Below are 24,738 nucleotides of genomic sequence, written 5' to 3'. Positions count from 1 at the left end.
GGAGCCTAAGCCCGCTTCATCCCTGCCTCCGCCAAGGGCGCGAGAATGGTCGAGCGAAGTAGGGGGACGGCAAGGCCTGTTGCCGGGTGAAAATGTTTATCTTAAATTGTAACAAGGATTCGTTCCTTGTCGCCTCTTTACTGCGATGTGACGTATACATGCGGAACCCGCCCCACGCATGCCGCCCACGTAACGCGCACCCCTCCACGCCGCGCCGCGCGCGCGGGTCGTGGGAAGCGCAGCACGCGAAAAGTCTTACCGCGGTAAAAACCGCCCCACCTGCCTGCGAACCGTTTTGGGCCTGGCCCAATAACATGTCGCGCTTATGTGTGGCCCAGGCCCGGGGGCTCCTGTTGGTGTACAAAAGGAGGGGCGCACTTTTGTACCCCTTGACCTGTGCACGGGCAGTCGGAGCCGCGCCCACGGTCACACCAAGCAGAACAGGGGAGGTGAGCCAAGGTAAGACCGAAGCCCAAGATAACCAGAGCAACGCCAAGGCCAAGACCACAAAGAGCAGAGGGACGAAGCAGGTTCCACCGGCAAGACCCTTGCCGGGGCAGCTCGCCCCACACCAACAGAGCGAGCCACCCTTGAGCCCACGGTCTCCAACATCACGTTGGGCCAGGGCTCGGGAGGCACCTCCATGGTGGCATGCGGATCTTTGTGAAGACAAGGAACACCCAAGATTAGGTGAGGATTAGAAGACGACGATCCTCGGCAAGATCCTTGCCAAGGAAGGACACGAGACCCCCGGCAAGATCCTTGCCGGGGACGACAGCGCGTCACGGCAAGACCCTTGCCGGGCCACCCGGCAAGGCCCTCGCCAAAGACGACAGCAGGGCCACTGCCAGGCCCGCGCCAACCAAGTTTCCACCGCCGTTCACATGTAGCTGCCGGCCCAACCAGCTGGGCGGGCACCTGCGTGGCAACATGCAGCTCCCAGGCCAACTCAACAAGCGCCTGCGTGGCGGCATGCAGATCTTCGTGGAGGCTCCACCACGGCGCCACCTCAGCTGCCTGCCTGCCTACGTGGCGCTGCATGCGTCGCTGTCCAGGGCGCGTGTCGAAGCAAGGAGGAGCGGCAACAGACGGGACGGGCCTCGCCCCCGTCCCCAATAAAGCAAGGGGACACCTAAGCTACACATTAAATGCATCTTGTCCTGTAATACGAGCGATAAGCTCATAGCACTGTGCGCCTTTCCACCTCCTGTGTGCCACTGTGGCAACCCCTTTCGACTATAAAAGGAGGCCCATGGAATACTGGAGAAGGATTTGGCTCTTTGGAACCACGCACTCACCACAGCTAGTTCGAGAGCTCAAGAACTCTCTGAAATACACCCACCAAAGCAGGACTAGGGTTTTATGCATCCTCACGGCCCGAACCTGGGTAAACGATCCTTGTGTTGGTTACTAATCCTGCGCCCCGGCACCCGTAGTAGGGATTCTTGTGATCCCATAGGTGTCGTTTTCCCCGACAGTCTGTGGGTCGGACGACGCTATGGAAATGTTATCACATGCGTCGTCACGACGGATCGACACCGGCGGCAGCTGGCGCGGGGGAGGGGAGTGTATTGTGGCTGCAGCTCCCCTGGTCCTGAAGGAAATATGCCCTAGAGGCAATAATAAAGTATTATATATTTCCTTATATCATTATAAATGCTTATTATTCATGCTAGAATTGTATTAACCGGAAACATAATACATGTGTGAATACATAGACAAACAGAGTGTCACTAGTATGCCTCTACCAGACTAGCTCGTTAATCAAAGATGGTTATGTTTCCTAGCCATAGACATGAGTTGTCATTTGATTAACGGGATCACCTCATTAGGAGAATGACGTGATTGACATGACCCATTACGTTAGCTTAGCACCCGATCGTTTAGTATGTTGCTATTGCTTTCTTCATGACTTATACATGTTCCTATGACTATGAGATTATGCAACTCCCGTTTACCGGAGGAACACTTTGTGTGCTACCAAACGTCACAACGTAAATGGGTGATTATAAAGGTGCTCTACAGGTGTCTCCAAAGGTACTTGTTGGGTTGGCGTATTTCGAGATTAGGATTTGTCACTCCGATTGTCGGAGAGGTATCTCTGGGCCCACTCGGTAATGCACATCACTATAAGCCTTGCAAGCATTGTGACTAATGAGTTAGTTGCGGGATGATGTATTACGGAACGAGTAAAGAGACTTGCCGGTAACGAGATTGAACTAGGTATCGAGATACCGACGATCGAATCTCGGGCAAGTAACATACCGATGACAAAGGGAACAACGTATGTTGTTATGCGGTCTGACCGATAAAGATCTTCGTAGAATATGTGGGAGCCAATATGGGCATCCAGGTCCCGCTATTGGTTATTGACCGGAGAGGTGTCTCGGTCATGTCTACATAGTTCTCGAACCCGAAGGGTCCGCACGCTTAAAGTTACGATGACAGTTATATTATGAGTTTATATGTTTTGATGTACCGAAGGTTGTTCGGAGTCCCGGATGTGATCACGGACATGACGAGGAGTCTCGAAATGGTCGAGACATAAAGATTGATATATTGGACGACTATATTCGGACACCGGAAGTGTTCCGGAGAAGTTTCGGATTAAACCGGAGTGCCGGAGGGTTACCGGAACCCCCCGGGGAAGTATTGGGCCTTAGTGGGCCTTGAGGGGAGAGAGAGGGCAGCAGCCAGGAGGTGGCGCGCCCCCTCCCAGGAGGAGTCCTAGTTGGACTAGGAGAGGGGGGCGCAGCCCCCTTTCCCTCTCCCTCTCCCTCTCTTTCCTTCCCCCCTTCTTTTCCTAGTAGGACTAGGAAAGGGGAGTCCTACTCCTACTAGGAGGAGGACTCCCCCCCTCTCTTTGGCGCGCCAAGGGCAGCCGGCCTCCCCCTTGCTCCTTTATATACGGGGGCAGGGGGCACCTCTAGACACACTTGATATACGATATTTTAGCCGTGTGCGGTGCCCCCCTCCACCATATTACACCTCGATAATACCGTTGCGGAGCTTAGGCGAAGCCCTGCGTCGGTGGAACATCATCATCGTCACCACGCCGTCGTGCTGACGAAACTCTCCCTCAACACTCGGCTGGATCGGAGTTCGAGGGACGTCATCGAGCTGAACGTGTGTAGAACTTGGAGGTGCCGTACGTTCGGTACTTGATCGGTCGGATCGTGAAGACGTACGACTACATCAACCGCGTTGTGATAACGCTTCCGCTGTCGGTCTACGAGGGTACGTGGACAACACTCTCCCCTCTCGTTGCTATGCATCACCATGATCTTGCGTGTGCGTAGGAATTTTTTTGAAATTACTACGTTCCCCAACAGTGGCATCCGAGCCAGGTTTTATGCGTTGATGCTATGCACGAGTAGAACACAAGTGAGTTGTGGGCGATATAAGTCATACTGCTTACCAGCATGTCAAACTTTGGTTCAGCGGTATTGTGAGATGAAGCGGCCCGGACCGACATTACGCGTACGCTTACGCGAGACTGGTTTCACCGTTCGGAGCACTCGTTGCTTAAAGGTGACTGGCGGGTGTCTGTCTCTCTCACTTTAGTTGAACCGAGTGTGGCTACGCCCGGTCCTTGCGAAGGTTAAAACAGCACCAACTTGACAAACTATCGTTGTGGTTTTGATGTGTAGGTAAGAACGGTTCTTGCTAAGCCCGTAGCAGCCACGTAAAACTTGCAACAACAAAGTAGAGGACGTCTAACTTGTTTTTGCAGGGCATGTTGTGATGTGATATGGTTCAGACATGATGTGATATAATTTGTTGTATGAGATGATCATGTTTTGTAACCGAGTTATCGGCAACTGGCAGGAGCCATATGGTTGTCGCTTTATTGTATGAGATGCAATCACCATGTAATAGTTTTACTTTATCACTAAGCGGTAGCGATAGTCGTAAAAGCAATTAGTTGGCGAGACGACAATGATACTACGATGAAGATCAAGGTGTCGCGCCGGTAACGATGGTGATCATGACGGTGCTTCGGAGATGGAGATCACGAACACGGTGCTTCGGAGATGGAGATCACGAACACGGTGCGCCGGTAACGATGGTGATCATGACGGTGCTTCGGAGATGAAGATCACAAGCACGGTGCTTCGGAGATGGAGATCACAAGCACAAGATGATGATGGCCATATCATATCACTTATATTGATTGCATGTGATGTTAATCCTTTATGCATCTTATCTTGCTTTGATTGACGGTAGCATTATAAGATGATCTCTCACTAAAATTTCAAGATAAAAGTGTTCTCCCTGAGTATGCACCGTTGCGAAAGTTCTTCGTGCTGAGACACCACGTGTTAATCGGGTGTGATAGGCTCTACGTTCAAATACAACGGGTGCAAAACAGTTGCACACGCGGAATACTCAGGTTAAACTTGACGAGCCTAGCATATACAGATATGGCCTCGGAACACAGAGACCGAAAGGTCGAGCGTGAATCATATAGTAGATATGATCAACATAGTGATGTTCACCATTGAAACTACTCCATCTCACGTGTTAATCGGACATGGTTTAGTTGCTTTGGATCACGTAATCACTTAGATGATTAGAGGGATGTCTATCTAAGTGGGAGTTCTTAAGTAATATGATTAATTGAACTTAAATTTATCATGAACTTAGTACCTGATAGTATCTTGCTTGTCTATGTTAATTGTAGATATATGGCCCGTGCTGTTGTTCCGTTGAATTTTAATGCGTTCCTTGAGAAAGCTAAGTTGAAAGATGATGGTAGCAATTACACGGACTGGGTCCGTAACTTGAGGATTATCCTCATTGCTGCACAGAAGAATTACGTCCTGGAAGCACCGCTAGGTGCCAGGCCTCCTGCAAGAGCGACGCCAGAAGTTATGAACGTCTGGCAGAGCAAAGCTGATGACTACTCAATAGTTCAGTGTGCCATGCTTTACGGCTTAGAACCGGGTCTTCAACGACGTTTTGAACGTCATGGAGCATATGAGATGTTCCAGGAGTTGAAGTTAATATTTCAAGCAAATGCCCGGATTGAGAGATATGAAGTCTCCAATAAGTTCTATAGCTGCAAGATGGAAGAGAATAGTTCTGTCAGTGAGCATATACTCAGAATGTCTGGGTATAATAATCACTTGATTCAACTGGGAGTTCAACTTCCGGATGATTGCGTCATTGACAGAATTCTTCAATCACTGCCACCAAGCTACAAGAGCTTCGTGATGAACTATAACATGCAAGGGATGGATAAGACAATTCCCGAGCTCTTCGCAATGCTAAAGGCAGCGGAGGTAGAAATCAAAAAGGAGCATCAAGTGTTGATGGTCAGTAAAACCACTAGTTTCAAGAAAAAGGGCAAAGGGAAGAAGAAAGGGAACTTCAAGAAGAACAGCAAGCAAATTGCTGTTCAGGAGAAGAAATCCAAATCTGGACCTAAGCCTGAAACTGAGTGCTTCTACTGTAAGCAGACTGGTCACTGGAAGCGGAACTGCCCCAAGTATTTGGCGGATAAGAAGGATGGCAAGGTTAACAAAGGTATATGTGATATACATGTTATTGATGTGTACCTTACTAATACTCGCAGTAGCACCTGGGTATTTGATACTGGTTCTGTTGCTAATATTTGCAACTCGAAACAGGGGCTACGGATTAAGCGAAGATTGGCTAAGGACGAGGTGACGATGCGCGTGGGAAATGGTTCCAAAGTCGATGTGATCGCCGTCGGCACGCTACCTCTACATCTACCTTCGGGATTAGTTTTAGACCTAAATAATTGTTATTTGGTGCCAGCGTTGAGCATGAACATTATATCTGGATCTTGTTTAATGCGAGACGGTTATTCATTTAAATCAGAGAATAATGGTTGTTCTATTTATATGAATAATATCTTTTATGGTCATGCACCCTTGAGGAGTGGTCTATTTTTAATGAATCTCGATAGTAGTGATACACATATTCATAATGTCGAAGCCAAAAGATGCAGAGTTAATAATGACAGTGCAACTTATTTGTGGCACTGCCGTTTAGGTCATATCGGTGTAAAGCGCATGAAGAAACTCCATACTGATGGAATTTTGGAATCACTTGATTTTGAATCACTTGGTACTTGCGAACCGTGCCTCATGGGCAAGATGACTAAAACACCGTTCTCCGGAACTATGGAGAGAGCAACAGATTTGTTGGAAATCATACATACAGATGTATGTGGTCCGATGAATATTGAGGCTCGTGGCGGATATCGTTATTTTCTCACCTTCACAGATGATTTGAGCAGATATGGGTATATCTACTTAATGAAACATAAGTCTGAAACATTTGAAAAGTTCAAAGAATTTCAGAGTGAAGTTGAAAATCATCGTAACAAGAAAATAAAATTCCTACGATCTGATCGTGGAGGAGAATATTTGAGTTACGAGTTTGGTCTACATTTGAAACAATGCGGAATAGTTTCGCAACTCACGCCACCCGGAACACCACAGCGTAATGGTGTGTCCGAACGTCGTAATCGTACTTTATTAGATATGGTGCGATCTATGATGTCTCTTACTGATTTACCGCTATCGTTTTGGGGTTATGCTTTAGAGACGGCTGCATTCACTCTAAATAGGACACCATCGAAATCCGTTGAGACGACGCCTTATGAACTATGGTTTGGCAAGAAACCAAAGTTGTCGTATCTTAAAGTTTGGGGTTGCGATGCTTATGTGAAGAAACTTCAACCTGATAAGCTCGAACCTAAATCGGAGAAATGTGTCTTCATAGGATACCCAAAGAGACTGCTGGGTATACCTTCTATCACAGATCCGAAGGCAAGATATTCGTTGCTAGGAATGGATCCTTTCTAGAGAAGGAGTTTCTCTCGAAAGATGTGAGTGGGAGGAAAGTAGAACTTGATGAGGTAACTGTACCTGCTCCCTTATTGGAAAGTAGATCATCGCAGAAATCAGTTTCTGCGACACCTACACCAAGTAGTGAGGAAGTTAATGATAATGATCATGAAACTTCAGATCAAGTTATTACTGAACCTCGTAGGTCAACTAGATCAAGATCCGCACCAGAGTGGTACGGTAATCCTGTTCTGGAGGTCATGTTACTAGACCATGACGAACCTACGAACTATGAAGAAGCGATGGTGAGCCCAGATTCCGCAAAATGGCTTGAAGCCATGAAATCCGAGATGGGATCCATGTATGAGAACAAAGTATGGACTTTGGTTGACTTGCCCGATGGTCGGCAAGCCATTGAAAATAAATGGATCTTCAAGAAGAAGACTGACGCTGATGGTAATGTTACTGTCTATAAAGCTCGACTTGTTGCGAAAGGTTTTCGACAAGTTCAAGGGATTGACTACGATGAGACCTTCTCACCCGTAGCGATGCTTAAGTCTGTCCGAATCATGTTAGCAATTGCCGCATTTTATGATTATGAAATTTGGCAAATGGATGTCAAAACTGCATTCCTGAATGGATTTCTGGAAGAAGAGTTGTATATGATGCAACCGGAAGGTTTTGTCGATCCAAAGGGAGCTAACAAAGTGTGCAAGCTCCAGCGATCCATTTATGGACTGGTGCAAGCCTCTCGGAGTTGGAATAAACGCTTTGATAGTGTGATCAAAGCATTTGGTTTTATACAGACTTTTGGAGAAGCCTGTATTTACAAGAAAGTGAGTGGGAGCTCGATAGCATTTCTGATATTATATGTGGATGACATATTACTGATTGGAAATGATATAGAATTTCTGGATAGCATAAAGGGATACTTGAATAAGAGTTTTTCAATGAAAGACCTCGGTGAAGCTGCATATATATTAGGCATTAAGATCTATAGAGATAGATCAAGACGCTTAATTGGACTTTCACAAAGCACATACCTTGACAAAGTTTTGAAGAAGTTCAAAATGATCAAGCAAAGAAAGGGTTCTTGCCTGTACTACAAGGTGTGAGATTGAGTAAGACTCAATGCCCGACCACTGCAGAAGATAGAGAGAAGATGAAAGATGTTCCCTATGCTTCAGCCATAGGCTCTATCATGTATGCAATGCTGTGTACCAGACCTGATGTGTCCCTTGCTATAAGTTTAGCAGGAAGGTACCAAAGTAATCCAGGAGTGGATCACTGGACAGCGGTCAAGAATATCCTGAAATACCTGAAAAGGACTAAGGATATGTTTCTCGTTTATGGAGGTGACAAAGAGCTCATCGTAAGAGGTTACGTTGATGCAAGCTTTGACACTGATCCGGACGATTCGAAATCGGAAACCGGATACGTATTTACATTGAACGGTGGAGCTGTCAGTTGGTGCAGTTCTAAGCAAAGTGTCGTGGCAGGATCTACGTGTGAAGCGGAATACATAGCTGCTTCGAAAGCAGCAAATGAAGGAGTCTGGATGAAGGAGTTCATATCCGATCTAGGTGTTATACCTAGTACATCGGGACCAATGAAAATCTTTTGTGACAATACTGGTGCAATTGCCTTAGCAAAGGAATCCAGATTTCACAAGAGAACCAAGCACATCAGAAGACGCTTCAATTCCATCCGGGATTTCGTCCAGGTTGGAGACATAGAAGTTTGCAAGATACATACGGATCTGAATGTTGCAGACCCGTTGACTAAGCCTCTTCCACGAGCAAAACATGATCAACACCAAGACTCCATGGGTGTGAGAATCATTACTATGTAATCTAGATTATTGACTCTAGTGCAAGTGGGAGACTGAAGGAAATATGCCCTAGAGGCAATAATAAAGTATTATATATTTCCTTATATCATGATAAATGCTTATTATTCATGCTAGAATTGTATTAACCGGAAACATAATACATGTGTGAATACATAGACAAACAGAGTGTCACTAGTATGCCTCTACCAGACTAGCTCGTTAATCAAAGATGGTTATGTTTCCTAGCCATAGACATGAGTTGTCATTTGATTAACGGGATCACCTCATTAGGAGAATGATGTGATTAACATGACCCATTACGTTAGCTTAGCACCCGATCGTTTAGTATGTTGCTATTGCTTTCTTCATGACTTATACATGTTCCTATGACTATGAGATTATGCAACTCCCGTTTACCGGAGGAACACTTTGTGTGCTACCAAACGTCACAACGTAAATGGGTGATTATAAAGGTGCTCTACAGGTGTCTCCAAAGGTACTTGTTGGGTTGGCATATTTCAAGATTAGGATTGATATATTGGACGACTATATTCGGACACCGGAAGTGTTCCGGAGAAGTTTCGGATTAAACCGGAGTGCCGGAGGGTTACCGGAACCCCCCCGGGGAAGTATTGGGCCTTAGTGGGCCTTGAGGGGAGAGAGAGGGCAGCAGCCAGGAGGTGGCGCGCCCCCTCCCAGGAGGAGTCCTAGTTGGACTAGGAGAGGGGGGCGCAGCCCCCTTTCCCTCTCCCTCTCCCTCTCTTTCCTTCCCCCCTTCTTTTCCTAGTAGGACTAGGAAAGGGGAGTCCTACTCCTACTAGGAGGAGGACTCCCCCCCTCTCTTTGGCGCGCCAAGGGCAGCCGGCCTCCCCCTTGCTCCTTTATATACGGGGGCAGGGGGGCACCTCTAGACACACTTGATATACGATATTTTAGCCGTGTGCGGTGCCCCCCTCCACCATATTACACCTCGATAATACCGTTTCAGAGCTTAGGCGAAGCCCTGCGTCGGTGGAACATCATCATCGTCACCACGCCGTCGTGCTGACGAAACTCTCCCTCAACACTCGGCTGGATCGGAGTTCGAGGGACGTCATCGAGTTGAACGTGTGTAGAGCTTGGAGGTGCCGTACGTTCGGTACTTGATCGGTCGGATCGTGAAGACGTACGACTACATCAACCGCGTTGTGATAACGCTTCCGCTGTCAGTCTACGAGGGTACGTGGACAACACTCTCCCCTCTCGTTGCTATGCATCACCATGATCTTGCGTGTGCGTAGGAAATTTTTTGAAATTACTACGTTCCCCAACAGGTCCTCCCACCGCTGACATGTGGTGGCTCGACGGAGCGCCGGCCCGAGGGCCCCGCCGGTCGCGGATCATCTTTATTGGCGACGGCGACGAGGCTCCGGATGGTGGCTCTCCACTCGTCGAGCTTCTCCGCGGCAGGAGGGAAGTCGAGGAGTAGCTGTGCGCGCGCCAAAGCTTCTGCTGGCGTGGGTGGTGGCGACAGCTGCGTGGACTGTAGCGTGCTTCGACTTCTAACCACGTTAGAAGGAGCTCTATCACGGCCCAGCGGCTGCGTGCCATTTTCGCCAGCACTTCGGCGGGTATGCTGGACTCCTTCGTCTCGCGGACGATGCATAGGGCTCTTCCCACGGCGGTGTCCAGGGTCACTGGCATGGTGACGCTGCTCGTCGCGCACACCATGGGAAGAGCGCACTGTGGGCGCCGGGGTGGGCGTCTTGGAGGTCGTTGCGCCGCCTGTAGGGGGCACAGCGACGCCCCTGGAGGGCCCCGCGTCGCCTGCGGGGGGGCAGCCCCGTCTTTGGATCTGGCGGCGTGTGGCTCGTCGTCTGGCGCACGAACGACGCCGCTCGCAGGCTCTGACTGCCGGGGCGATGCTGGTGCTCGCGGGCCGCGGCTCGGGTTCTATCCGCGACCGGTCCGCTGCTCGCCCGAACTGGCGCGGGCCGCTCAGCCCCCGACGAGCCGATCGCTGTGATCGTCTTCTTCTTGAGAGCCATGGCGACGAAGAACTGCTAGGCTAACCGCTAGACCAGATTCTCACAATTGCTCCATCCCCTACCTGGCGCGCCAAAGATGTCGGTGGGAACGACACCTATGGGATCATTGGAATCCCTTCTACGTCGGCGGGCGCGGGGTTGTGAGAAGAGCATGTCCAGGAGCCAGCACAAAGATCGTTTACCCAGGTTCGGGCCGCGAGGATGCGTAATACCCTAGTCCTGCTTTGGTGGATGTATTCAGTGTTCTTGAGCTTTCGAACTAGCTACGGTGGCTGCGTAGCTCCAAAGAGCCGAATCCCTCTCCAGTATGCCTCGGTCCTCCTTTTATAGTCGAAAAGGGGTTGTCACAGTGGCACACAGGAGGTGGAAAGGCGTACAGTGCACGAGCTTATCGCCCGGCATTACGGGACAAAGCGCATTAAATGCGCTACTTAGGTGTCCATTAGCTTTATCGGGGACGGGAACGAGGCCCGTCCCGTCCGTCGCCACTCCGTCTCGCTTCGACACGCGCCCAGGCCAGCGATGCGTGTGGTGCCATGTAGGCAGGCAGGCTGCTGAGGTGGCGTGGTGGCAGGGTCTTCACGAAGATCTGCATGCCACCACGCAGGTGCTTGCTGAGTCGGTCTGGAAGCCGCGTGTTCCCACGCAGGTGCCTGCCCAGCTGGTTGGGCGGGCAGCTGCATGCGAATGGCGGCGGAGCCTTGGCTGGTGCGGGTCTGGCAGTGGCCCTGCTGGCGCCCTCGGCAAGGGCCTTGCCGGGGGCCCGGCAAGGGTCTTGCCGTGGCGTCGCAGTTGTCCCCGGCAAGACGCTTGCCGGGGGTCTTATGGATCTCCTCGGCTAGGATCCCGCCGAGGGTCGCCGTCTTCTAGTCCTCATTTGAGCTTGTGTATATATGATCTTGACAAAGATCTGCATGCCACCACGGGGGTGCCTCCCGAGCCTTGGTTCCAACGTAGTCGTTGGCGGCATTTGGAACTCTTGGGCTCGAGGGTGGCTCGCTCTGCTGGTACTGGGCAAGTTGCCCCGGCAAGGCTCTTGCCGGGGCCGCAGAGGCCGCCCCAGCAAGGGCCTTGCCGGGGGAGTCCACCTCGCCCTCTTGCTCTTTGGTGTTTCTGGTCTTGGCGTTTCCTTGACCGTCTTGTGCTCCGGCTTCTCCCTGGCCTCCCTCCTCTGCCCTGCTAAGTGTGGCCGTGGGCGCGGCTCTGACTGTCCGTGCACAAGTAAAGGGGTACAAAGGAGTGCCCCTACTTTAGTACACCGACAAAAGGATCAGTAGGTGGCACAACAATAGAAGCAAGACCAATTAATTCATCCTTACTAGGCAATTCTTTTTCATGAAGATTTCCATTAAACTTGGAAAATTTAAACTCATGAAACTCATCACCAAAGCTAACATCGACAGTTTGTTTCTTACAATCTATCTTAGCATTAACTGTGTTCAAGAAAGTTCTACCAAAGATAATGGGACAGAAGTCATTGCGGGGAACCAAGAACAAGATAATCAATAGGGTATTTTATTTTCCCACACAAGACTTCAACATCTCTAACAATCCCAAATGGTGATATGGTGTCTCTATTAGCAAGTTTAATAGTAACATCTATTTCTTCTAACTCTGCAGGTGCTATGTCTTTTATAATTTCTTGATAAAGAGTGTAAGGAATAGCACTCACACTAGCACCCATGTCACATAAACCATGATAACAGTGATCTCCTATTTTAACTGAAATAACAGGCATGCCCACAACAGGTCTATGTTTATCTTTTCTATCAGGTTTAGCAATTCTAGCAGCTTTCTCACAGAAGTAAATAACATGCCCATCTATATCTTCTTCCAAGAGATCTTTAACCATAGCAATGCTAGGTTCTACTTTAATTTGTTCATCAGGTTTAGGTGTTCTAATATAGCTTTTGTTAACCACGGTTGAAACTTTAGCATGTTCCTTTATCCTAACAGGGAAAGGTGGTTTCTCAATATAAGCAGAAGGTGTTGGAAATATGCCCTAGAGGCAATATTAAAATGGTTATTATTATATTTCCTTGTTCATGATAATTTTCTATTGTTCATGCTATAATTGTATTAATCGGAGACCGTAATACATGTGTGAATACGTAGACCACAATATGTCCCTAGTAAGCCTCTAGTTGACTAGCTCATTGATCAATAGATGGTTACCGTTTCCTGACCATGGACATTGGATGTCGTTGATAACGGGATCACATCATTAGGAGAATGATGTGATGGACACGACCCAATCCTAAGCATAGCACAAGATCGTGTAGTTCGTCTGCTAAAGCTTTTCTAATGTCAAGTATCATTTTCTTAGACCATGAGATTGTGCAACTCCTGGATACCGTATGAATGCTTTGGGTGTGCCAAATGTCACAACGAAACTGGGTGGCTATAAAGGCACACTATGGGTATCTCCGAAAGTGTCTGTTGGGTTTGCACGAATCGAGACTGGGATTTGTCACTCCGTGTGACGGAGAGGTATCTCTGGGCCCACTCGGTAGGACATCATCATAATGAGCTCAATGTGACCAAAGAGTTGATCACAGGATGATGTGTTACGGAACGAGTAAAAGTGACTTCCGGTAACGAGATTGAACGAGGTATTGGGATACCGACGATCGAATCTCGGGCAAGTAATGTACCGATTGACAAAGGGAATTGTATACAGGATTGATTGAATCCCTGACATCGTGGTTCATCCGATGAGATCATCGTGGAACATGTGGGAGCCAACATGGGTATCCAGATCCCGCTGTTGGTTATTGGCCAGAGAGCTGTCTCGGTCATGTCTGCATGATTCCCGAACCCGTAGGGTCTACACACTTAAGGTTCGGTGACGCTAGAGTTGTTATGGGAATTAGTGTGCAGTTACTGAATGTTGTTCGGAGTCCCGGATGAGATCCCGGACGTCACAAGGAGTTCCGGAATGGTCCGGAGGTAAAGATTTATATATGGGAAGTCCTATTTTTGGCCACCGGGAAATGTTTGGGATTTTTCGGTATTGTACCGAGAAGGTTCTAGAAGGTTCTGGAGTGGGGCCCATGTGACACCCAAAATTTTTATTTGGTTTTCTCAAAATCTTTTATTTGATTTGAGGAGGGTATTTAAATTTTTCTTCTAAAAGAACTCTCCCTCTCAAAAAATTTCTTTTATGGCAAGTGTTTTGTTTGGATTCACCCAAGACTTGATTTTTGGTCTTGGAGGTTTTTCCATCTTATGTGGACTCAAAACCAAATGCTTTTCATTTGGGAAATTTCTTTTGAAAAATCTTTTAAATAACCCTATGGCATTTTGAGTGATCTTTTCCCCTTTCAAAAATCCCTCTTGCCATGGCCCAAGTGGAAATCCCCTCCCAAAAGCCTTTCCCCATCTTTGGATCATGATATACTTCAAATCCAGCAAGTTGAACCTCCCCATGATTCTTCTTTCTTTTTTTTCCATCAAAATTAATTTCTGCCCTCTACTTTGGCTCTTGGAGATTTACAAAGGAGTTACCCTTTCTACTTTGAGTTTGGCCTCCAAACCATTTTCCGTAGCTAGTCCTTAGAGCCCTCAACCAAGATCCATGAAGATCCACTGGTCTCCAGTTCAAATATTTCAAATTGTGCTTGCTGCAAGTTTGGACCAGATTTGCCAAATTTGATGAAATTCAATTGTTTTCTCCTCCTAAAAATCTGAGAAAATTCAGGCAGCCTCTGGATGCATTGAGAGGTCACCTCACCAAGTCCCAGCTCCAGAAAAAAATTTCTTCATGCCAAATCATTTCGTCAAACACCTGATGGGCACTGTTGCTGTCAATGTTCAGAAGTTCAGTAAACAGTTTCAGTGGACACTGTCGTTTTCTTCAGAGCCCGTTTTCGATCTCGCCAGTACCATGGTGGCGCCTTGCTCCCTGTCCCCTCCTTCTTATCCCTGCACCGCACGATCACCTCGAAGGTTGCGGGCGTCGGCGACGAGCAGGAGGAGGTGCGCCACCCGTGAGCGACGGCAGCGACGGCTTTGCGGCTGCCAGAGAGAGGCGCGGCGTGGACGGCGCCGTCCAGCACCGCCCAAGCCACCGGAGGCCGCCGCGTGGCCATCCACTCACCCGTGCATGCTCCCATCCGTCGTCGTGAACTGCTAGGCGCGGAGCGCGCTCTCTGCCGCCGCCGTGCCCGTACGGCCGCCCCGTCGAGGATCGGCGCATTACGCCAAGCCCGACCAAGGTTTAGCGGGGGAACGGCACCAGTGATCCTCCCTGATGGTGCCTAGCCGCCTAAACCCCCTTCCCAACCCCTGCCTCGCCGTAATCGCTCGCCGGAGCTACCCCGTTCACGGCCACCCCCTCGGATCGCCTATAAAAGGAGGCCCCGAGCTCGAACTCGAACCCACACCACCTCTGCACTCCACCAATACCACGCCAAGCCACTGGAAGAGCCCCGAGGGAGCCTTCTTCCCCAACTCCGGCCGCCTCGACCCGCCACGGGGTCCAGCTCGATTCACCCCCCGCCCACCGGAGTACTCCACCATCGCCCGAACCACCGTCCGCCGGAGAAAGTGTCGCCGTCGACGTGGTGCTCTCCGACGACCAAGTTCACCACCCACCGACGCGGAAGAACACCCTGAACCTCTTGGTTCCGGAGGAGGTGACGGAGCCGCGAACTTCGCCGAGCTAGACTCTGACTTCTCCAAACCAGGCAAGCATGTTTGAACCTTTGATATGATAGGTGTTTTGCATGTTTGCTTGAAAGGTTTGTGCATGGCATATGAGCATCGGTGAGTATTACGTTGCATGCGGGGCAACTGACCGTGTGTTTCGAAGTTATCATGATCTTTGATGAGAGATGACCTGATCATGTGGTGACATGAAAGGTAGTAAGATGGTATTGTTGTAGCATGCCAGTCTTACGTCATCCGATAAAGTCCGACGTTAACGTGGACTGAGTCACGTTATCGTTCTTCCCTTTCGTGCTGCCACATGTTTTCTGCAAAGAATACGGTTTAGTAAGTTGTTAACCTCTTTCCGTGTACACACCAAATAGAGGGGCCGGGATGAGGGTTCCATGGCCCTGGATTAAAGCCAGTCATCCGGTCAGGGGGCATGGGTGTTTCCGGTTGGGACCGAGAGGGGGGCACCCCTTAGAGCGCGCGTATATAAATTTGATCCCATGCTACGCGAGGTTGTAGCCTCCCCGTCTCAAGGTTTTTCTTGAACGTTGCCGAGGGTGATTCCTAGCATCGGAATGTTGAATGGGTGTGTACTGGTTAGATGTGTTTCTTCCAAAACACCGTAAACGGAACTAGTCCTTGTGACTACTGAAATCCGTTGGCTGTGGTTAAAGTACAAACTCTGCAGAGTCAAATCCTTCCGAATCATCGTGTCCATGGTCAAGGACCATGGCCAGTATATCCATATCTATGTCAGTCCTCGTGGTAAATCCCCGGTGAACAAGCTTGAGTGGTATACCCGTTTAAATTGTTATTCCTCTGGATGGACTAACCTTTATTTTATCTCGTACCTGAAAATTTCTCTTGCAATGAATTAAGTTCATGAGCTACTGAAATATTAAGTTGTGAAATATAAGCCCTTTATGTGATGTCGCTCAGACGTCCGACTGTGGCACTCTTGTCATTTACTTTCAATATAAGCCCTTTATGTGATGTCGCTCAGACGTCCGACTGTGGCACTCTTGTCATTTACTTTCAATATAAGCCCTTTATGTGATGTCGCTCAGACGTCCAACTGTGGCACTCCTGTCATTTACTTTCAATACAAGCCCTTTATGTGATGTCGCTTCGGACGTCCGACTGTGGCACGCACTGTTACTTATTTTTTTTCATTTTAAGCCCTTTATGTGGTGTCGCCTTGACGCCCGACTGCGGCATTGTTATTTCATTTGTATCCTTTCGAGGAGTCATTCAGACACTCGATTGGCCATCAGTATTACTTTGGGATTTCGGGAGGACTACCGCCCGACTTCCCTTTTATTTCCCATGCCTTGTCTTCTCGTTGTTTGAGTGCGCTCTATTAATCTGTTCATATGCATCATGTTTACATTTGTTATATCTTATGTCCGAACTGTCTTGCGAGTACTTTCATAGTACTCACCTGACTTGTTGATTTGGCCAGATGTTGACGAGGGCGATCTCATGGATGAAGAGTTTGATAGTGAGTCCGACGCCTAGAGGAATCCCAGTCAGTCCCGTGCGATCCTGGATATTGGTCACTTGTATCACATACGCTTCCGCCACCCACAATAAGTATCCTCGAGCCTCACTCCGACGCTCGAAGAGCTGTTAGATTCAGGAGTCATGTCACCCACGTCACTGTGATATTTCCACCACCGCTTTTATTGTGAGTTAGTAGCTATGCCACCCTATCCGCCTTTAAGTATTATTGGCGTGCTTGTGATAAATTGTTGAGCAGTCTCCGCTCAACCTTGTATTATATTTAGTACTCCTGGTTTTTTTCTTCTGTGATCAAGAATTTGTCTACCAGTGAGAAGGATTCTTCTCTACTGGTCCGTAAAAGGGATCGTTTTCTCAATAAATATGTTTATTGGAAAACCGGTCGTGACAAGCTTGGTATCAGAGCCAGGCTGACTGTAGGAAGCCACTAGGTGCGATCGCTAATCGGTTATTAGCGTTTTTAGCGCTTTTCAGCATTTTGCAAATGTAGCTATTTTCTGTTGGTCATCATAAATTTATGATATGACCACTCAGAATTTTTGCCTACTTTTGTAGATGGCTGGCAGCAACTGCGAGACTCGGGTGTTCACTAATGTGCCCGAGGGGTTTGTCAAACTCCTCGTCTCCATCACCAAGCTCGCGATCGGGCCAGCGACTCGTCCGGAGTTCACGCTTTACCAGCACAAGCTCAGCGACGACGTGTCTATGCACCAGGCCGTGGTGCAATTCAAGGGAGGACGTTCTGCGTCTCGCCACTTCCGTTTTGTGGGGAGGGCCATGCCTACGGAGAGGCATGCCATGCAGATGGCTGCCCGTGAGGCGATAGCTCGCCTTCGGGACATTCTTCCTTCGATGAAGACTCGTCGCTACCGCTACCTCCCATGCCATGTGCCATACACTTGTCACTATGCATTCGCCTACCATAGGGGAGAGCGAGATGAAGCTATCGAGATGCTTGTTGAGTATCTCAAAGCTCTGGAGGAAGATTTCGACAACCTCGTGGACGATCTTGTGGCGGCCCGCATGGACTTAGTTCGGGGCGGTTCTGCCAGCAGGAAGGAGCTTCTCCACATGGCACCGCCACTGACGTTCGTCTCGTCCTCAGCATCCTATTCACCTGCCATTTTGGCCACTGCTCGCCGTCTTCCTACCACTGAGGAGTTCGACCGGGTCATTGCTCCTACTCCAGTTAGAGCTGCACCGCCTGCCGCACCCGCGCTACCGCTTGTCGCACCTGCGCCATCACCTCAGCGTAGTGCTACGCGCCTGGAGCATATTAGGGAGGAGGTGGAGGTTGAGTCTCCTGCACCGCTGGGTCTTACCCTCGGCAAGGGGAAGGACATCTTCACCATCTCCGACTGAGTGCGCCTAGTCGCCGCGCGATGTGCCTGCATGTATGATATGTTTTATATGTACGTTAGTTTGTAGTATTTATGTGCGCCTCATGTAGGATCCCGGAGGAGTGTGCTAGCCTTAATAACATGTCAGGAATGTGTACGCACATCCTGAGTGATGTATCGTGTGTTTGCGGGTCACGTGTAAGATATGTGCTAAGCGGTCCTTCTCCGTGCGAAATCGTGTATGTTCTTGAAAATCTTGAGGTCTTTTAAAAATTTTGTCTTGCAAGATTTTCCTTGTGCCACACAGTTTTTCTCATGAGTTTTGCAAAATAATACCCCAGAGTGGAAAATGTCTCGTCCGTGGACTCGTTCCATGCCCAATCAACCAGAAGAAGTTTATGGAACACAGACAAGCAACAACTTCACTCAGGGACAGTCTAGTCAACAGGACAGCGAGGCAGCCTTATCACAAGTATGCCGCCTTTTCGAACAAAGCCAACAGCAACACCAAGAAATGATGAATCACGTCATCAATATGGGAAATCACCGTGAGCCTTACCAACCACACTCCAAGTTGTCTGAACTGCAGAAGACACGCCCTCCAATGTTTGCTCACACTGATAGGCCACTTGAAGCCGATGATTGGCTTCGAGACATCGAAAGAAAGTTGATTATTGCTCAATGTTCTGATCATGAGAAGGTGCTTTATGCACCCCACTATCTCACTGGAGTAGCTGCAGCATGGTGGGAGAACTTCCTACACATGCATCCCAGTGAACATAACATCACCTGGGAGGAGTTTAAGGAAGGCTTTCGTGGGGCACACATACCCAGGAGCATCATAAAAATCAAGAAAAGAGAATTTGATGACCTCAAGCAGAGAGGCATGACAGTGACGGAATACAATAGTCAGTTTACCCAGCTATCTCGTTATGCCTACGATGAGCTTATGACTGAGAACAAGAGGATGGAAAAATTCTTGGACGGCCTGGCGCCAGCACTAAGATGCCAACTGGTCGTACACACTTCCCCAGATTTCAAAACTCTGGTTAACAAGGCCATTACTTTGGAGAATGAGCGCCGCAGTCTGGAAGATATTCGTAAGCGAAAGAGGGACAAGACGACTCTTGCTCGCAACAACCGAAGCAAGACTGATGTTCAGAGGAATGAAGAGAGGAAGTCCACGACCACTGCTCTCAGGCCAACCAGACAGTTTCATTCAAGGGACAAGGACTTTACATACCGTCCAGGGGTCACTTGCTATGCTTGTGGTGAAGAGGGGCACTATGCCAAACAGTGCCCAAAACCAAGGAACTCGGCCCCCAAGCCGAACAATGGTGGGAATAATCCAGCCCCCAAGCGCAACAATTTCAATCCCAACAACAACCACAGGAAGGGTCACCTGAACCATGTGACCAGGGAAGAAGCGCAGAATGCCCCAGACATCGTGCTCGGTACGTTCCCTGTCAACACAGTACCTGCCACGGTTTTGTTTGATTCTGGAGCTTCTCACTCGTTCATTTCGAAGAGTTTTGTTTTGCAACATGGTTTTCCGATACTTCCTTTGGAAAAATCTATGATCATCAAGTCCCCCGGAAATAAGCAGATCACTTAGAGCTACTGCCAAGGAGTGATTATTGAATTCGAAGGACTAAAGTTTCAGGCTAATCTCATCGCGTTGGAAAATAAAGGACTGGATGTCATCCTAGGGATGGACTGGTTGACCACCAACAAAGGATTTATTGACTGTTTCAATCGGACCGTGATTCTCACTCACCATCACGGCAAGACAATAAAGGTTACAGCTCAAGAGAGACCACGGTCACGGCAACCAAAATTGAACAAAGTGGACATTTCAGAATTGAGAAAAGTTCCAGTGGTGTGCGAGTTTCCAGACGTATTTCCTGAAGAACTACCAGGCATGCCACCAGACCGAGAGATAGAGTTCAGCATTGAACTAGCACCTGGCACCACTCCCATCTATAAGAAACCTTATAGAATGGCACCCTCAGAGTTGGTAGAATTGAAGAAGCAAATAAAGGAATTACTGGACAAGGGATTTATTCGAGCCAGCTCCTCACCTTGGGGTTCGCCAGTATTATTCACCAAGAAAAAGGATGGGACACTGAGATTGTGTATAGACTATCGAGCTCTCAATATGGTCACCATCAAAAACAAATATCCGATGCCACGGATAAATGATTTGTTTGACCAGCTCGCACAAGCCAAGGTGTTCTCAAAAATTGATTTAAGATCGGGATATCACCAATTAAAAGTACGAACGGAAGATATCCCTAAGACAGCATTCACCTCTAGATACAGATTATATGAGTTCACAGTAATGCCGTTTGGACTAACGAACGCCCCCGCATTTTTCGTCCACCTCATGAACAAAGTGTTTATGAAATTCATGGACAAATTTGTTGTGGTGTTCATTGACGATATTCTGGTATATTCAAGGACACCAGAAGAGCATGCTGAACATCTCAGAATTGTTTTGGGAGAATTAAGGAAACATCAATTGTACGCCAAATTTAGCAAGTGTGAATTTTGGCTAAGGCAAGTTGGTTTCCTAGGCCATATATTAACCCAAGAAGGCGTGGTCGTAGACCCAGAAAAAGTCAAAGCCATACTTGACTGGAAACCCCCAGCCAACATGACAGATGTGTGGAGTTTCCTGGGAATGGCCGGATACTACAGAAGATTTATTGAAGGGTTCTCCACTGTGGAAAAACCAATGACACAGTTGCTCAAGAAAGACAAGATATTTGTATGGACAGAAGCATGCGAGAAAAGCTTCCAAGAACTCAAGAAGAAACTAACAACAGCACCAGTTTTGATCGTGCCAGACATACACCAGAGCTTTGAAGTGTTTCGTGACGCATCCCGGAAGGGCCTCGGGTGCGTGCTGATGCAGGATGGCAAAGTTGTCGCGTATGCTTCCAGGCAACTACGGAAGCATGAGGAAAATTATCCGACTCATGACTTGGAGCTAGCAGCGGTCATCCATGCACTCAAGGAGTGGAGGCTATTTCTGCTGGGAAATCGTTGTGAAATATATACTGACCATAAGAGCCTTAAATATATTTTCACACAACCAGAGCTAAATTTACGCCAACGACGCTGGTTGGAATTGGTCAAGGACTATGATGTCGGCATTCACTACCATCCACGGAAAGCAAATGTAGTGGCAGATGCCCTTAGTCGGAACCCCAGCCCGGGCAACGACAGTCCACAGAACTTGAGGCCTGAGTTTCAGCAGGAGTTCGCTGGACTCAACATGGTGTTAGTCTGTGAGGGCAATGTATCAAATCTGGTGATACATCCCACCCTAGTGGAACAAATTAAGAAGGCTCAGCAGGGACATCCCAGCATCGAAGGTATAAAGAGAAAAATGAGCCTTGGCACGGCTTCAGAGTTCGTCACAGACAATGAAGGAATATTATGGTACGGAGACAGACTTTGCGTACCAAACATTGAGGAACTCAAGCAACAAATCCTAACCGAAAGCCACACCGCTCCATACTCGATCCACCCTGGAGGAACCAAAATGTACAAAGACATTCAGGAAAGATTTTGGTGGCACGGTATGAAAAGGGATATAGCCGCATTTATTGCTTGTTGCGATTCATGTCAGCGCATTAAAGCCGAGCATCAAAAGCCAGCAGGGCTACTCCAGCCAAACAGGATACCTGAGTGGAAATGGGATGAAATTGGAATGGACTTCATCGTCGGACTACCTCGATCACAACGCGGAAATGATGCCATATGGGTCATCACAGATAGGCTAACCAAGGTAGCACATTTCATTCCTGTGAAGACGACCTACTCCACTCAAAGGCTAGCCAAGCTTTATCTCTCCCGTATAGTTTGTCTACATGGAGTCCCAAAGACCATAATATCCGACCGAGGCACTCAATTTGTCTCTAAATTTTGGGATCACTTACAGCAAGCTCTGGGCACGCAACTAGCATTCAGTACAGCGTACCACCCTCAGACGGATGGACAAACGGAACGCGTAAACCAAATCCTAGAGGACATGCTGAGAGCCTGTGTGCTCACCTATGGATCCAGCTGGGAAGAAAGTTTGCCATATGCCGAGTTTGCTTACAACAACAGTTACCAGGCCAGCCTGCAAATGGCACCTTTTGAAGCACTGTACGGACGGAGGTGTCGTACCCCACTGAATTGGTCAGAAACAGGTGACAGTCGCATCTTCGGCCCAGACATGCTCAAAGAAGCCGAGGAGAAGGTTAAACAGATCAGGGACAGACTCAAGACAGCTCAAAGCCGACAAAAGAGCTATTACGATTGAAAACATCGTGAGGTCAGCTTTGAACCCGGTGATTACGTTTACCTCCGAGTGTCTCCTATGCGAGGCCTACAACGGTTCAAAATTAAAGGGAAGCTAGCCCCAAGATTTATTGGACCTTTCTGTATAGTTGCACGAAGAGGCACAGTAGCCTACCAGCTGGACCTCCCCAAAGAGCTGTCAGACGTCCACGACGTGTTTCACATCTCACAGTTGAGAAAATGTGTGAACAACCCGGAGAAGCATGTATCTCATGAGAGCATTGATGTACAACCAGATCTCACCTACAGAGAGCGGCCAGTGAAGATATTGGAAGAGTCTGAAAGGAGGACCCGCCAGAAAACAACTAAATTTTTCAAGGTTCAGTGGAGCAATCACACCGAGGATGAAGCTACATGGGAAAGGGAAGATTTTCTTCAGGAAGAGTACCCACATCTATTTGAGGATCAGCTGAAATCTCGAGGACGAAATTTTTCCTAAGGGGGTAGGTGTTGTGACACCCAAAATTTTTATTTGGTTTTATCAAAATCTTTTATTTGATTTGAGGAGGGTATTTAAATTTTTCTTCTAAAAGAACTCTCCCTCTCAAAAAATTTCTTTTATGGCAAGTGTTTTGTTTGGATTCACCCAAGACTTGATTTTTGGTCTTGGAGGTTTTTCCATCTTATGTGGACTCAAAACCAAATGCTTTTCATTTGGGAAATTTCTTTTGAAAAATCTTTTAAATAACCCTATGGCATTTGGAGTGATCTTTTCCCCTTTCAAAAATCCCTCTTGCCATGGCCCAAGTGGAAATCCCCTCCCAAAAGCCTTTCCCCATCTTTGGATCATGATATACTTGAAATCCAGCAAGTTGAACCTCCCCATGATTCTTCTTTCTTTTTTTCCCATCAAAAATAATTTCTGCCCTCTACTTTGGCTCTTGGATTTACAAAGGAGCTACCATTTCTACTTTGAGTTTGGCCTCCAAACCGTTTTCCCTAGCTAGTCCTTAGAGCCCTCCACCAAGATCCATGAAGATCCACTGGTCTCCAGTTCAAATATTTCAAATTGTGCTTGCTGCAAGTTTGGACCAGATTTGCCAAATTTGATGAAATTCAATTGTTTTCTCCTCCTAAAAATCTGAGAAAATTCACGCAGCCTCTGGATGCATTGAGAGGTCACCTCACCAAGTCCCAGCTCCAGAAAAAAAATTCTTCATGCCAAATCATTTCGTCGAACACCTGATGGGCACTGTTGCTGTCAATGTTCAGAAGTTCAGTAAACAGTTTCAGTGGACACTGTCGTTTTCTTCAGAGCCCGTTGTCGATCTCGCCAGTACCACGGTGGCGCCTTGCTCCCTGTCCCCTCCTTCTTATCCCTGCACCGCACGATCGCCTGGAAGGTTGCGGGCGTCGGCGACGAGCAGGAGGAGGTGCGCCACCCGTGAGCGACGGCAGCAGCGGCTTTGCGGCTGCCAGAGAGAGGCGCAGCATGGACGGCGCCGTCCAGCGCCGCCCAAGCCACCGGAGGCCGCCGCGTGGCCATCCACTCACCCGTGCACGCTGCCATCCGTCGTCGTGAACTGCTAGGCGCGGAGCGCGCTCTTTGCCGCACACGTGCCCGTACGGCCGCCCCGTCAAGGATCGGCGCATTACGCCAAGCCCGACCAAGGTTTAGCGGGGGAACGGCACCAGTGATCCTCCCTGATGGTGCCTAGCCGCCTAAACCCCCTTCCCAACCCCTGCCTCGCCGTAATCGCTCGCCGGAGCTACCCCGTTCACGGCCACCCCCTCGAATCGCCTATAAAAGGAGGCCCCGAGCTCGGACTCGAACCCACACCACCTCTGCACTCCACCAATACCACGCCAAGCCACTGGAAGAGCCCCGAGGGATCCTTCTTCCCCAACTCCGGCCGCCTCGACCCGCCACGGGGTCCAGCTCGATTCACCCCCCGCCCACCGGAGTACTCCACCATCGCCCGAACCACCGTCCGCCGGAGAAAGTGTCGCCGTCGACGTGGTGCTCTCCGACGACCAAGTCCACCACCCACCGACGCGGAAGAACACCCTGAACCTCTTGGTTCCGGAGGAGGTGACGGAGCCGCGAACTTCGCCGAGCTAGACTCCGACTTCTCCGAACCAGGCAAGCATGTTTGAACCTTTGGTATGATAGGTGTTTCGCATGTTTGCTTGAAAGGTTTGTGCATGGCATATGAGCATCGGTGAGTATTACGTTGCATGCGGGG

This window comes from Triticum aestivum, chromosome 4D, assembly GCF_018294505.1.
Source record: "Triticum aestivum cultivar Chinese Spring chromosome 4D, IWGSC CS RefSeq v2.1, whole genome shotgun sequence".
Lineage (NCBI taxonomy): Eukaryota > Viridiplantae > Streptophyta > Magnoliopsida > Poales > Poaceae > Triticum > Triticum aestivum.
The sequence above is the reverse complement of the archived record's forward strand: the minus strand, read 5'-3'. Positions refer to the sequence as shown.